This window comes from Cryptomeria japonica, unplaced genomic scaffold (genome assembly GCF_030272615.1).
Source record: "Cryptomeria japonica unplaced genomic scaffold, Sugi_1.0 HiC_scaffold_228, whole genome shotgun sequence".
NCBI classification, from domain to species: domain Eukaryota; kingdom Viridiplantae; phylum Streptophyta; class Pinopsida; order Cupressales; family Cupressaceae; genus Cryptomeria; species Cryptomeria japonica.
This window is the reverse complement of record NW_026729050.1, coordinates 125,293-137,500: the sequence shown is the minus strand read 5'-3', so window position 1 is coordinate 137,500 and position 12,208 is coordinate 125,293. Positions and strand designations below refer to the sequence as shown.

Genomic DNA, 12,208 nt, shown 5'->3' with positions numbered 1-12,208 from the left:
TGCGCACCTTGATGCGCACGCCTTGGCTGGGCTGCGCACCTTGGTGGGCGCCATGGTGCGCACCTTTCGTGCGCTCCAAGGTGCGCACGAAGTCGGAGCTCGGTTTGCCCCGGGTGCGCACCTTGGTGGGCGCCATGGTGCACTCCGAGGTGCCCAAGATTGGTGCGCACCAAGGAGCGCTCCGAAGTGCGCTCCAAGGTGCGCAGGTGCGCGCGAAGTCGAAAGTTGGGTTAATTGTCCGGTTTGCCTCGGGTGCGCACCTTGCGTGCACCTTCGCCAGGGTGGGCGCCTTGGTGCGCACACCTTGGCTGGGCTGCGCACCCGGGCGCGCACACCTTGGCACCCGCGTTTCCTTCATTTTAAATTTTTTTTTTTTACAATCTCTCAAGTGGGAAATTCTATAATCTCAACTTTTTTTGCCTTTTCAGGAAACTTTTGAATGGAGCGCATCATTGGTGCGCTCCGAAGTGTGCTCCAAGGTGCGCACCTCTGGTGTGCTCCAAAGCTCTCTCCAGCTGCGTGCACCTGCCCCGGCCGCGCACCCGGCCCCGCCCAGCTTCGCTCACCTGTCCCGGGCGTCTGGTGCGGAACCTTAGAGTAAGAAACATCACCGTGCACCTTGGCCAACGTGCGCGACTCGACCGAGCGCGCACTGGCCGAGGTGCACACCGATTTCACCTGGGTGCGCGCGCAGCACCTCGGGCGCACCGGGGTGCGCGCACAACGCCCGGGTTGCACCGTGGCCTGTGTGCTCGGGGCGCCTCGGGTGCGCGCTCGGTGTCGCCCCCCGCGCGCGCGGTAGTGCGGGCAGCGCACCCCGGCCCGGCCCGGCCCCGACGAGAACGCAAACGGGCAAAAGGTTTATTCAAATAGCATTGCGACGCCCGGCGAAAAACTAAGAAAGGGTGCAACACCGGGACTTCCCGGGAGGTCACCCATCCCAGTACTACTCCGGCCCAAGCGCGCTTAACTGCGGAGTTCTGATGGGATCCGGTGCACTAACGCTGGTATGATCGCACCCGTTATGAGCTTGTCGCAGTGTGTACTTAGCAAACCGCGACCCACGTGCGAATCCACCCCGGCCACCCACCCCCGTCGAGGTGCACACCCTCCCTCGCGAAGTGCGCCCCGTTCGCCAAGTGTGAGCCCTGCCCGGGTGCGCGCACCTTGCTAGGGCGTCGGGTGTGCACCCGGCCCGGCCTACGTGCGTGCACCTGGACGGGGCGTCGTGTGCGTGCAGTGTCCCGTCTGCAACGCGGTGCCCACACACCACCTCGGGCGCAACGACCTGCGCTCACATGTGGGCCGAGTGCACCTTGGTGCATGTTCGGGGCGCCTCGGGTGCACGCTCGATCTTGCCCCGGTGCACCAAGGCGCTCGGTTTGCCCCGGGTGCGCACTTGGTGCAAGGTGGGCACCCAAAATAGGGATCAAGCACCAAAACACAAGTTTCGGGATGCAAAATGGGACCCAAGGACCACAAATGCGTTCCAAGACCCATGATGGGTCCACGAGAACAAAAATGTGTTCCGAGACTTAATAAACAAATATTGGGTTTTAGGAGAAGAAACATGCTCTGATGCCCAAAACGAGAATCGACCCCGAAAAGGCCACAGGCCAAAAGTGGGATGCGAGACAAAAAAAAATGGGACCCGAGGACCAAAATTGGGTTCCCAGGTCGAAGACAGGGCAACCGGACAAGAAACGACCTCTAAGGCTCGAAATGAGTCCCGACGACTAAAACTTGACAAGAAGCACCCATCAGGCACCCAACTCGACACCCATGGGATGCCGACCCACCCGGGCTTCCACCTAGCACACCTTGGCACCCACCCACCCTCGCACCCAACCTCGCACCCAACTTAGCACCTTTGAACCCACATTGGCACTCACCCTGACCCTGGCACCTTGGAACCCACATTGGCACTCACCTTGACCCTGGCACCCACCTTTGCACTCACCTTGGGACCCACCCTGGCTCCCACCTCGGCACCCACCCAGACACCCACCTTGGTTCCTTGGCACCCACCTTGGATCCTTGGCACCCACCCCGACACCCACCTTGGCACGCAACTTGGCTACTTGCCACCCACCTTGGCTCCTTGACGCCCACCCCGACAACCACCCCGTGACCTACCCTGGCTAGGGTTGGTGCACACCCACCCTGGTGCCCACCTTGGCACCCACCCCATGACCCACCTTGGCACGCACCTTAGTACCCACCCCGTTACCCACCCTAGGACCCACCCCGTGACCCACCTTGGCCAGGGTGGGTGCCTTGGTGCGCACAACTTGCCTGGGCTGCACACCAGGGCGGGCTCAAGATGGCACCCGCGTTCCGTTTTTTTCACTATCTTTCAAAACGGAAATTTTAAAATCTCGTTTTTTTTTTTTTTTGCCTTTTCTGGAAATTAGTGAAGGCAGCGCATCAAAGGTGCGCAATGCTGGTGCGAACCCGGGAGCGCTCCGATGTGTGCTCCAAGGTGCGGCGTGCACGAAGTCCGAGCCCGGCTTGCCCCGGGTGCGCACCTCGCGTGCACCTTCGCCGGGGTGAGCACCTTGGCTGGGTTGCGCGCCCTGGTGCGCACCAAGGAGCGCTCTGAAGTGTGCTCCAAGGTGCGGCGTGCACGAAGTCGGAGCTCGGTTTGCCCCGGGTGTGCACCTCGGGTGCGCACCTCGCGTGCACCTTCGCTGCGGTGGGCACCTTGGCTGGGTTGCGCGCCTTGGTGGGCACCATGCAGTGCACGAAGTCGGAGCCCGGTTTGCCCCGGGCGCGCACCTCCGCCAGGGTGGGCACCTTGGTGCGCACAACTTGCCTGGGCTGCGCACCAGGAAGGGCTCAAGATGGCACCCGCGTTCCGTTTTTTTCACTATCTTTCAGAACGGAAATTTTAAAATATCGTTTTTTTTTGCCTTTTCTGGAAATTAGTGAAGGCAGCGCATCAAAGGTGCGCAACGCTGGTGCGAACCTGGGAGCGCTCCGATGTGTGCTCCAAGGTGCGGCGTGCACGAAGTCGGAGCCCGGTTTGCCCCGGGTGCGCCCTGGTGGGCACCATGGTGCGCACCAAGGAGCGCTCCGAAGTGTGCTCCAAGGTGCGGCCTGCACGAAGTCGGAGCCCGGTTTGCCCCGGGCGTGCACCGCGGGTGGGCACCTTGGTGCGCATGCCTTGCCTGGGCTGCGCACCAGGGCGGGCTCAAGATGGCACCCGCGTTCCGTTTTTTTCACTATCTTTCAAAACGGAAATTTTAAAATCTCATTTTTTTTTGCCTTTTCTGGAAATTAGTGAAGGCAGCGCATCAAAGGTGCGCACCTCGCTGCCCACCACGGTGCGCAACGCCGGTGGGCACCCGGGAGTGCTTCGAAGTGTGCTCCAAGGTGCTGCGTGCACGTTGTCGGAGCCCGGTTTGCCCCGGGTGCGCACCTCGCGTGCACCTTCGTCGGGGTGGGCACCTTGGCTGGGTTTGCCCCGGCTGCGCTCCGAAGCGGGGTTATTGGAGCGCCGCCTCTTTTTTTGTCGGAGCGTTTGGTGGGGTTTCTCGCATTGGCTCTTCCCAGGCCCGGTTGCCACCCTGGCGCGCACGAAGTCGGAAGTAGGGTTAATTGCCCGGGTGCGCACCTTTGCCAGGGTGGGCACCTTACCTGGGCTGTGCACCAGGGCGGGCTCAAGATGGCACCCGCGTTCCGTTTTTTTCACTATCTTTCAAAACGGAAATTTTAAAATCTCCTCTTTTTTTTGCCTTTTCTGGAAATTAGTGAAGGCAGCGCATCAAAGGTGCGCACCTCGCTGCCCACCTTGGTGTGCTCTGAGGTGCGCACCCGGGAGCGCTACGAAGTGTGCTCCAAGGTGCGGCGTGCACGTTGTCGGAGCCCGGTTTGCCCCGGGTGCGCACCTCGCCTGCACCTTGGCCGGGGTGGGCACCCTGGCTGGGTTTGCCCAGGGTGCGCTCCGAAGCGGGGTTACTGGAGCGCCCCCTCTTTTTTTGTCAGAGCGTTTGGTGGGGTTTCTCGCATTGGCTCTTCCCAGGCCCGGTTGTTGGGTGCGCTCCCACCCTGGCGCGCGCGAAGTTGGAAGTTGGGTTAATTGCCCGGGCGCGCACCTTCGCCAGGGTGGGCACCTTGGTGCGCACACCTTGGCTGGGCTGCGCACCAGGGCGGGCTCAAGATGGCACCAGCATTCCCTTTTTCTCACTATCTTTCAAAACGGAAATTTTAAAATCTCGTTTTTTTTTGCCTTTTATGGAAATTAGTGAAGGCATCGCATCAAAGGTGCGCACCTCGCTGCCCACCTTGGTGTGCTCCGAGGTGCCCACCACGGTGCGCTCCGAGGTGCCCACCACGGTGCGCAACGCCGGTGCGAACCCGGGAGCGCCCCGATGTGTGCTCCAAGGTGCGGCGTGCACGAAGCCGGACCCCGGTTTGCCCCGGGTGCGCACCTCGCGTGCACCTTGGTGCGCACACCTTGGCTGGGTTGCGCGGCCTGGTGGGCACCATGGTGCGCACCAAGGAGCGCTCCGAAGTGTGCTCCAAGGTGCGGCGTGCACGAAGTCCTAGCCCGGTTTGCCCCGGGTGCGCACCTTCGCCGCGGTGGGCACCATGGCGTGCACGAAGTCGGAGCCCGGTTTGCCCCGGGTGCGCACCTCGCGTGCACCTTCGCCGGGGTGGGCACCTCGGCTGGGTTGCGCGCCCTGGTGCGCACCAAGGAGCGCTCCGAAGTGTGCTCCAAGGTGCGGCGTGCACGAAGTCGGAGCCCGGTTTGCCCCGGGTGCGCACCTTCGCCGCGGTGGGCACCCTGGTGCGCACCATGGCGTGCACGAAGTCGGAGCCCGGTTTGCCCCGGGTGCGCACCTCGCGTGCACCTTCGGCGGGGTTGCGCGCCCTGGTGCGCACCAAGGAGCGCTCCGAAGTGTGCTCCAAGGTGCGGCGTGCACGAAGTCGGAGCCCGGTTTGCCCCGGGTGCGCACCTCGCGTGCACCTTCGGCGGGGTTGCGCGCCCTGGTGGGCACCATGGTGCGCACCAAGGAGCGCTCCGAAGTGTGCTCCAAGGTGCGGCGTGCACGAAGTCGGAGCCCGGTTTGCCCCGGGTGCGCACCTCGCGTGCACCTTCGCCGCGGTGGGCACCATGGCGTGCACGAAGTCGGAGCCCGGTTTGCCCCGGGTGCGCACCTCGCGTGCACCTTCGCCGGGGTGGGCACCTCGGCTGGGTTGCGCGCCCTGGTGCGCACCAAGGAGCGCTCCGAAGTGTGCTCCAAGGTGCGGCGTGCACGAAGTCGGAGCCCGGTTTGCCCCGGGTGCGCACCTCGCGTGCACCTTCGCCGCGGTGGGCACCATGGCGTGCACGAAGTCGGAGCCCGGTTTGCCTCGGGTGCGCACCCCGCGTGCACCTTCGCCGGGGTGGGCACCTCGGCTGGGTTGCGCGCCCTGGTGCGCACCAAGGAGCGCTCCGAAGTGTGCTCCAAGGTGCGGCGTGCACGAAGTCGGAGCCCGGTTTGCCCCGGGTGCGCACCTCGCGTGCACCTTCGCCGCGGTGGGCACCTTGGCTGGGTTGGGCACCATTGAGCGCTCCGAAGTGTGCTCCAAGGTGCGCACCATGGCCCTCCAAGGTGCGCAGCATGGCGTGCACGAAGTCGGAGCCCGGTTTGCCCCGGGTGCGCACCTCGCGTGCACCTTCGCCAGGGTGGGCACCTCGGTGCGCACACCTTCTCAATGTTTTCTTGCCTTTTCTGGAAATTGGTGAAGGCAGCGCATCAAAGGTGCGCACCTCGGTGTGCTCCGAGGTGCGAACCCGAGAGCGCTCCGAGGTGCCCACGAAGTCGAAAGTCGGGTTAATTGCATTGTTTTCCCCGGGTGCGCTCCGAGGTGCGCAACATCGGTGCGCACCAAGGAGGGCTCCGAAGTGTGCTCCAAGGTGCGCACGATTCGGAGCTCGGTTTGCCCGGGGTGCGCACACCTTGGCTGGGTTGCGCACCCTTTGTGCGCTCCAAGGTGCGCACGAAGTCGGAGCTCGGTTTGCCCCGGGTGCGCACCTTCGCCAGGGTGCGCACCTTGATGCGCACGCCTTGGCTGGGCTGCGCACCTTGGTGGGCGCCATGGTGCGCACCTTTCGTGCGCTCCAAGGTGCGCACGAAGTCGGAGCTCGGTTTGCCCCGGGTGCGCACCTTGGTGGGCGCCATGGTGCACTCCGAGGTGCCCAAGATTGGTGCGCACCAAGGAGCGCTCCGAAGTGCGCTCCAAGGTGCGCAGGTGCGCGCGAAGTCGAAAGTTGGGTTAATTGTCCGGTTTGCCTCGGGTGCGCACCTTGCGTGCACCTTCGCCAGGGTGGGCGCCTTGGTGCGCACACCTTGGCTGGGCTGCGCACCCGGGCGCGCACACCTTGGCACCCGCGTTTCCTTCATTTTAAATTTTTTTTTTTTACAATCTCTCAAGTGGGAAATTCTATAATCTCAACTTTTTTTGCCTTTTCAGGAAACTTTTGAATGGAGCGCATCATTGGTGCGCTCCGAAGTGTGCTCCAAGGTGCGCACCTCTGGTGTGCTCCAAAGCTCTCTCCAGCTGCGTGCACCTGCCCCGGCCGCGCACCCGGCCCCGCCCAGCTTCGCTCACCTGTCCCGGGCGTCTGGTGCGGAACCTTAGAGTAAGAAACATCACCGTGCACCTTGGCCAACGTGCGCGACTCGACCGAGCGCGCACTGGCCGAGGTGCACACCGATTTCACCTGGGTGCGCGCGCAGCACCTCGGGCGCACCGGGGTGCGCGCACAACGCCCGGGTTGCACCGTGGCCTGTGTGCTCGGGGCGCCTCGGGTGCGCGCTCGGTGTCGCCCCCCGCGCGCGCGGTAGTGCGGGCAGCGCACCCCGGCCCGGCCCGGCCCCGACGAGAACGCAAACGGGCAAAAGGTTTATTCAAATAGCATTGCGACGCCCGGCGAAAAACTAAAAAAGGGTGCAACACCGGGACTTCCCGGGAGGTCACCCATCCCAGTACTACTCCGGCCCAAGCGCGCTTAACTGCGGAGTTCTGATGGGATCCGGTGCACTAACGCTGGTATGATCGCACCCGTTATGAGCTTGTCGCAGTGTGTACTTAGCAAACCGCGACCCACGTGCGAATCCACCCCGGCCACCCACCCCCGTCGAGGTGCACACCCTCCCTCGCGAAGTGCGCCCCGTTCGCCAAGTGTGAGCCCTGCCCGGGTGCGCGCACCTTGCTAGGGCGTCGGGTGTGCACCCGGCCCGGCCTACGTGCGTGCACCTGGACGGGGCGTCGTGTGCGTGCAGTGTCCCGTCTGCAACGCGGTGCCCACACACCACCTCGGGCGCAACGACCTGCGCTCACATGTGGGCCGAGTGCACCTTGGTGCATGTTCGGGGCGCCTCGGGTGCACGCTCGATCTTGCCCCGGTGCACCAAGGCGCTCGGTTTGCCCCGGGTGCGCACTTGGTGCAAGGTGGGCACCCAAAATAGGGATCAAGCACCAAAACACAAGTTTCGGGATGCAAAATGGGACCCAAGGACCACAAATGCGTTCCAAGACCCATGATGGGTCCACGAGAACAAAAATGTGTTCCGAGACTTAATAAACAAATATTGGGTTTTAGGAGAAGAAACATGCTCTGATGCCCAAAACGAGAATCGACCCCGAAAAGGCCACAGGCCAAAAGTGGGATGCGAGACAAAAAAAAATGGGACCCGAGGACCAAAATTGGGTTCCCAGGTCGAAGACAGGGCAACCGGACAAGAAACGACCTCTAAGGCTCGAAATGAGTCCCGACGACTAAAACTTGACAAGAAGCACCCATCAGGCACCCAACTCGACACCCATGGGATGCCGACCCACCCGGGCTTCCACCTAGCACACCTTGGCACCCACCCACCCTCGCACCCAACCTCGCACCCAACTTAGCACCTTTGAACCCACATTGGCACTCACCCTGACCCTGGCACCTTGGAACCCACATTGGCACTCACCTTGACCCTGGCACCCACCTTTGCACTCACCTTGGGACCCACCCTGGCTCCCACCTCGGCACCCACCCAGACACCCACCTTGGTTCCTTGGCACCCACCTTGGATCCTTGGCACCCACCCCGACACCCACCTTGGCACGCAACTTGGCTACTTGCCACCCACCTTGGCTCCTTGACGCCCACCCCGACAACCACCCCGTGACCTACCCTGGCTAGGGTTGGTGCACACCCACCCTGGTGCCCACCTTGGCACCCACCCCATGACCCACCTTGGCACGCACCTTAGTACCCACCCCGTTACCCACCCTAGGACCCACCCCGTGACCCACCTTGGCCAGGGTGGGTGCACCCACCCTGGTGCCCACCTTGGCACCCACCCATCCTAGCACCCAGCCTGTGACCGGGCTTGGAACCCAACCTTGCACCCGTCTTGGCCAGTGTGGGTGCGCACCCATCCTGGCACCCACGTTGTGACACACCCTTTAACCCACGCACCCTAGCAGCCACGTTGGCACCCACCTTGGAACACAACCTAGCAACTTGGCACCCACCCCGTGACCCACCTTGGCATCCACCATAGCAGTCGCCCACTTGGCACCCACCTTGGAACCCAAGTTGGCACCCACCTCGGCACCCACCTTGACACTTGTGGACCCACCTTGCCACTCACCCTAGCATCGACCCATCCTAGCACCCACCCTGGCACCTTTGCACCCTAGCACTCACCCATCCTAGCACCTAACCTGTGACCCACCTTGACACTCACCCTCGCACCCACCTTGGAACCCAACCTAGCACCCACCCACCCTGACACCAACCCTAGCACCTACCCACCCTTGCACCCACCCTGTGACCCATCTTGGCACCCACCCATCCTACCACTCAACCTATCACCCACCTTCTCACCCACCTTGGCATCCACCTTAGCACCCACCCACACTGGCACCTTGGCACCCACCTCGGGCAAGGTGGGTGCACACCCACCCTGACACCCAATTTAGAACCAACCGAGCATGTTACCCACCTTGGCACCCACATTGCAGCCCACCCTAGTACCCACCCTATGACCCACATTGGCATCCACACCCTAGCACCCAGGCACCTCGACACCCGCCTTGACACGCACCCTAGCACTAAACCTGTGACCCACCTTGGAACTCACCCTAGAACCCACCCACCCTGTGAACCACCTTGGCATCCACCTTAGCACCCACCCACCTTGGCACCCACTCTAGCACTCACCCATCCTAACACCCAACTTGTTACCCACCTTGGCACCCGCCCTCGCGTCCACCTTGAAACCCACCCTAGCACCCACCCACGCAGGAGCCCACCTTGGCACCCAACCTAACACCCACGCATCCTGGCACCCAACTTGTGACCCACCTTGGAACCCACCCTAGTACCCACCTTTGAACCCACTATATCACCAACCCACCTTGGCACCCACCCTATGACCCTCTTTGGAATCCACCCTAGCACGCACCCACCCTGGCACCCACCATGGAGCGCACCCTAGCACCCACCCACCTCGGCACGCACCTCAACACCCACCTTGGTGTGCGCACTGCGCCAACCTCTCAAAGACCCTATGTGGTGCGCTCCAAAGTGTACACCTTTGGTGCGCTCCAAGGTGCGCACCTTTGGTGCACACCGAGGTGCACACCAAAGTGTGCACCGAGGTGAGCACCAAAGTGCACTCCAAGGTGCACACCAAGGCGTGCACCTTTGGTGCGGTCAATGCAAACGAATTCGGAAGTTGGGGTCGATGTCCTAATCGCTGCTGCAGACTACACGTATGAGAATCGGACAAATAGCTTTATATAGGGGAGGTGTTGCGTTTGATGGGTCGACTCCCCTGGTTGTGTGCACTGCACCAACTTCAAAGACCCTGTCTTGTTTAAGAAGTCAAAAGTTGGGGTGGATGTCCTAATCATTGCTGCAGTCTACGCATGTATGAGAATCAGACAAATAGCTTATATAGGGGAGGTGTTGCATTCGGTGGGTTGACTCCCCTGGTTGTGCGCACTGCGCCAACCTCAAAGACCCCGCATAGCAGAAGAAGTCGGAAGTCGGATTTTGGTGAGCACCAAGGCGTGCACCTTTGGTGCGGTCAACGCAGACGAATTCAGAAGTTGGGGTGGATGTCCTAATCGTTGTTGCAGGCTACACATGTATGAGAATCAGACAAATAGCTTATATAGGGGAGGTGTTGGGTTTGATGGGTCAACTCCCTTGGTTGTGCGCATTACGCCAACCTCAAAGACCTTGTTTTCGTTAAGAAGTCAAAAGTTGGGGTCAATGTCCTAATGGCTCCTGTAGGCTACACATGTATGAGAATCGGACAAATAGCTTATATAGGGGAGGTGTTGGGTTTGATGGGTCGACTCCCCTGGTTGTGCGCATTACGTCAACCTCAAAGACCTTGTTTTCGTTAAGAAGTCAAAAGTTGGGGTCGATGTCCTAATTGCTCCTGTAGACTACACATGTATGAGAATCAGACAAATAGCTTATATAGGGGAGGTGTTGGGTTTGATGGGTTGACTCCCCTAGTTGTTCGCATTACACCAACCTCAAAGACCTTGTTTTCGTTTAGAAGCCGAAAGTTGGGGTCGATGTCCTAATTGCTCCTGCAGGCTACGCATGTATGAGAATCAGACAAATAGCTTATATAGGGGAGGTGTTGGGTTTGATGGGTCGACTCCCCTGGTTGTGCGCATTGCGCCAACCTCAAAGACCCTGCATTGCGGATGAAGTCGAAAGTCAGAGTTTGGTGTGCTACAAGGTGTGGTCGAAGGTGCTCACCTAGGTGTGCACCTTTGGAGCGCAGGAAAAGTGCCCTCCAAAAGTGCGCACCTTTGGAGTGCACAAAAGTGCCCTCCAAAAGTGCGCACCTTTGGAGCGCACAAAAGTGCCCTCCAAAAAGTGCCCTCCAAAAGTGCGCACCTTTGGAGCGCACAAAAGTGCCCTCCAAAAAGTGCCCTCCAAAAGTGCGCACCTTTGGAGTGCAGAAAAGTGCCCTCCAAAAAGTGCCCTCCAAAAGTGTGCACCTTTGGAGTGCACAAAAGTGCCCTCCAAAAGTGCGCACCTTTGGAGCGCAGAAAAGTGCCCTCCAAAAAGTGCCCTCCAAAAGTGCGCACCTTTGGAGCGCAGAAAAGTGCCCTCCAAAAAGTGCCCTCCAAAAGTGCGCACCTTTGGAGCGCAGAAAAGTGCCCTCCAAAAAGTGCCCTCCAAAAGTGCGCACCTTTGGAGCGCAGAAAAGTGCCCTCCAAAAAGTGCCCTCCAAAAGTGCGCACCTTTGGAGCGCACAAAAGTGCCCTCCAAAAAGTGCCCTCCAAAAGTGCGCACCTTTGGAGCGCACAAAAGTGCCCTCCAAAAGTGCGCACCTTTGGAGCGCACAAAAGTGCCCTCCAAAAGTGCGCACTTTTGGTGCGCACCAAGGCGCTGGTTCGGTCGTTGCAGGCGAGTTCGGAAGTTGGGGTCGATGTCCTGAGCGGAGGTGCAAACTACACAGGTGTCGGAATCGGACAAATAGCTTATATAGGGGAGGTGTATGCTTCGATGGGTCGACTCCCCAGGTTGAGCGCACCGCGCCAACCTCAAAGACCCTACGGTATGGATGAAGTCGGAAGTTGGGTCCGATGACCGATTCGATTAGTAGGTATGCTCATGAGGTCGGAATTTGGGTCCGATGACCTGCCATGTGCAGGAAGGCGAATGTTGGCACTGTGCGTTGCAAGGTGCACACCAAGGTGCTGGTGCGGTCTTTTTAGTCGAGTTCGGAAGTTGGGGTCGATGTCCTGATCGGAGGTGCAAGCTACACAGGTGTGGGAATCGGACAAATAGCTTATATAGGGGAGGTGTATGCTTCGTTGGGTCGACTCCCCGGGTTGAGCGCACCGCGCCAACCTCAAAGACCCTACGGTATGGATGAAGTCGGAAGTTGGGTACGATGACCGATTCGATATGTAGGCATACTCGCGAGGTCGGAATTTGGGTCCGATGACCTGCCATGTGCAGGAAGGCGAATGTTGGCACTGTGCGTTGCAAGGTGCGCACCAAGGCGCTGGTTCGGTCGTTGCAGGCGAGTTCGGAAGTTGGGGTCGATGTCCTGATCGGAGGTGCAAACTACACAGGTGTGGGAATCGGACAAATAGCTTATATAGGGGAGGTGTATGCTTCGTTGGGTCGACTCCCCGGGTTGAGCGCACCGCGCCAACCTCAAAGACCCTACGGTATGGATGA

The 12,208-nt window shown here is 60.6% G+C and overlaps 2 non-coding genes across 2 annotated transcripts; both read right to left on the bottom strand.

Annotated features, from left to right (window-relative positions):
- Positions 1 to 902: 902 nt before the first annotated feature.
- LOC131868986 (5S ribosomal RNA) lies at positions 903 to 1,021 on the bottom strand. The gene has a single exon (XR_009367383.1). It is a non-coding gene; the product is annotated as a 5S ribosomal RNA (ribosomal RNA).
- Positions 1,022 to 6,936: 5,915 nt separating this feature from the next.
- On the bottom strand, positions 6,937 to 7,055 carry LOC131868985 (5S ribosomal RNA). Its single transcript, XR_009367382.1, has one exon. It is a non-coding gene; the product is annotated as a 5S ribosomal RNA (ribosomal RNA).
- Between the last annotated feature and the right edge of the window lie 5,153 nt (positions 7,056 to 12,208).